The following is a 3,226-nucleotide window of genomic DNA, read 5'->3' as shown; positions in this document are numbered from 1 at the left end:
TCTAAATTAAAAAAAAATTGGTATCCCTAGTGTTCATTCTTACGTGGCAACTTCTCATGTGGCAACTTCTTCGAGTTTATCAGACCGTGGTAAATAAAGCAAAGAACTTTTCATGCATATTGTTTCAATGGAAATAAGCAGCGTCTAAACGGATGTTGAGTAGCTTACAATTTAATATATTTGCAAACGAAGATGCGGTATATTTTGTTCAATTATTTGTTTTGTTTTGGACTCATTTCAATCAGTATATCAAGTAAAAAACAAATTGAGTGTTCTCTTTAAATTGATTTATGTAATATTCAATCTATAAGAAATAGGTCGGCCAATACCCCTTAACCATACGTGTTGTAAAAGAGTGCTTATCAGAGGTTTTGCAGATTCGAGCTCAAATAACATTGCTTATGATAGCTTTGCTGTAATGGTTTACCACAGGTTATATAGATATATGTGTTTTAATCTTATTTATCAAAGCCAATCGTGTTTTAGGAGGATGATTAACAACTTTTTGTCTTTTAAATATATCATTGGTAAAATCATGGATTTATTTAACTACCGAAATGCCAACGAAACATGGCACGTAAATAAAACAAGAAAACTTGAGGAGGGTATAAATCCTATACATTTACTTCTAAATGAAATTGATATCCCACGCTATAAATCATGGTTAAAGGGGTATGTATAAACAAATTTAAGCCACATTTTTCCGTTAATAATTTTTTATGAACATATAGCAGTAAGTTTGGCAACAGTTCCAGAAAATATCGCCGTGTTTTGGATGATAACGGAAGCCGTTTAAATAAAAAGAAGGATAAATTAGACATTATCAACGTTACCGGTTATGCTCTCTATCAGAACCCTTATACTTTCGTGAGTTATTTCACTGGCTGACTTTATTATGGTGACGAAATTTCTTAATTCATAATTTAGAATAGCACAGATGCATCGTCTCCAAGACTTGTGTCAAAATACATCATTAAACCACTTGGCGAAAACCTTCTCGGTAAGATACTATAAAAAGTTGCATTTATATTTATTAGGGTACCTCACCAAAAAATATTACGTTTTTTCACCAGAATTGTAAAGCTTGGTATGTTTTCAGACTTCTGCCCAAATATTACGAAAAAATTTAAAGATATACGGTTTTAGAAAATAAAAAAAAATTTAGTTTTAAAATCCCCCTCCCGATGATAAATAGATGAACAAAAAGGCAAGATTAAGTACATTCCTCTTCTCAGTACGAGAAGTGGTTTATACGCAGACTGCATCGTACATATAAATTTGTATGAACCACAGGTGTGTTGAAAAGGAAAAAACCCAACATATGGTAATGAGCGGAGGATTACACAGCGAAGAACGAAGCAGCCAAGTGTCTGAGTGATAGAAGCGCAGCTTCCACACCAGTATGGCTGTAATTACCCCGTTTCAAATACCAGTACCAGACAAGCTAGCTCATGACGAATCTGGTAATTCGGTAATTAAAAACATGTCATAGTAAATTTCGCCGTTTTCTAATTTTTCTTCAATATCGATAAAAATTGTGTTTATATAAATAAACGATCTTTAACGTAAGCTAATATATACTAAAAAGTGTTGAAACAAGGGTTAGACGGGTACACAACGATAAAACAGCGCAATTAAAATCCAATGGCTTCCAAACAGTTCTATAGAACGTGCCTTTAAGTACGAGTATGCCCTCACACTTTGCGTCTTACATATAAATATATACATATGACTAAAAATGTGCTGAAAAGGAAAAATAACAATTATTTGTTTTTCAAGTTTCAAAAAAATTACAGAATTTTCAAAAAGTATAAACAAAAAATTTCCAAGCAATGAATATTTTTTTAAGTCATCCGAAATTATTTTGAAAAGTTTTTACTTTGTTTGCGTCCTCGAAAATAATTATTTGGGACTTTTATTTATAAAAGTCTTCATACAATAACGGTGGATATTAAATTTCGTTGTTTAGTCTTACAAACTTTTTGTTTTTCCACTTATGTTACATATAACAATGCAAAAAATTGTACTTCGAGTAGGAATATTGCGTGTGATATGCTGTAATAGTGATTCAGAATTCCTATGGACAATACTAAGAGTCACTTTCATTGAATATTTGAAAAGATAGTTTTTGATATGTGGAACTGAAGCCAATCAATATCCAGTCCGTATTCGAGTGTCCTTTGGAATGTATATTACATTCGGTTTTAACTACATACATATATTTATTTCTTTATTTATTACATCTTAATTAAGCCTAGCTTATATCTCTTTACAATGTATATATATATAATATTTATGAACTACCGTATGGTGCTGAACTGCGGCATACCTCCGAATCATGGCAACATTAGTTTGATGCCAGTTATCTCTGATATGAAGAAGGCCATTTACGAATAAGCACGAAGGCGACATCCGAACGGCGATGCACTGATATGATCGAGCGATGCGTTGCAGTATGTACTTCGGCGACTTTTACGCATGTTCGTAAAGCGCGAAGGCAACATCCGAACGGCGATGCACTGATATGATCGAGTGATGCGTTGCAGTACGCGCTTCGGCGACCTTTTTTGTATGCGCACGAGAGCTTGGAAGGGAAATTGTTGGAAGACGCTTCATATCAAAATACTTAGCAGGCATACATTTTTATTGATGCTATGGTAGCCTGCCTATACAGTACTTAATTGGTAGTGTTTTACAATGAATATACAATTTTTTTTAATCTATTGGCATTACATGATTTGATATCATTAGGTAGCTCGTTATAGCATTTTAATCCTTTATAATACAAGTTGCATTTGTCTGCCTCGGTTTTATAAGCAGGTAGGTTGAATCGAGTACCGAAGAAGATTTAACGATGAGCTTTACGAGCTATACGCAGACATCAACATAGTCCAACGAATTAAAACGCAGCGGCTGCGCTGGCTAGGCCATGTTATACGAATGAAAGATGACGCTCCGGCCAAGAAAGTGTCTATCGGAACCCGCCTATGGAAGCAGAGGTAGAGGGCGGTCCCCACTACGTTGGAAAGACCAGGTGGAAAACGATTTAAACTCCCTTGGTGTGACCAATTGGCGCCGGTTGGAAGAGAGAAGGAGCGACTGGCGCGCCTTGTTGGACGGCCATAACCGTTTAAATGGTTAAGCGCCAATTAAGTAAGTAAGTAAGTAAGGTTGAAGTTATTTATGCTTCGGGTATTTACAGAATGCATATCTTTTACATATTTGA

The 3,226-nt window shown here is 34.8% G+C and overlaps 1 long non-coding RNA gene across 1 annotated transcript; it reads left to right on the top strand.

Moving 5' to 3' along the window:
* Window positions 1-240: 240 nt before the first annotated feature.
* LOC137241224 (uncharacterized) lies at window positions 241-983 on the top strand. The gene is made up of 3 exons (XR_010949938.1): window positions 241-432; window positions 487-672; window positions 732-983. It is a non-coding gene; the product is annotated as an uncharacterized lncRNA (long non-coding RNA).
* Window positions 984-3,226: the final 2,243 nt, after the last annotated feature.

Source organism: Eurosta solidaginis, chromosome 1, assembly GCF_040869045.1.
Source record: "Eurosta solidaginis isolate ZX-2024a chromosome 1, ASM4086904v1, whole genome shotgun sequence".
Classification (NCBI taxonomy): domain Eukaryota; kingdom Metazoa; phylum Arthropoda; class Insecta; order Diptera; family Tephritidae; genus Eurosta; species Eurosta solidaginis.
This window is presented reverse-complemented; position numbering and strand designations above follow the sequence as displayed.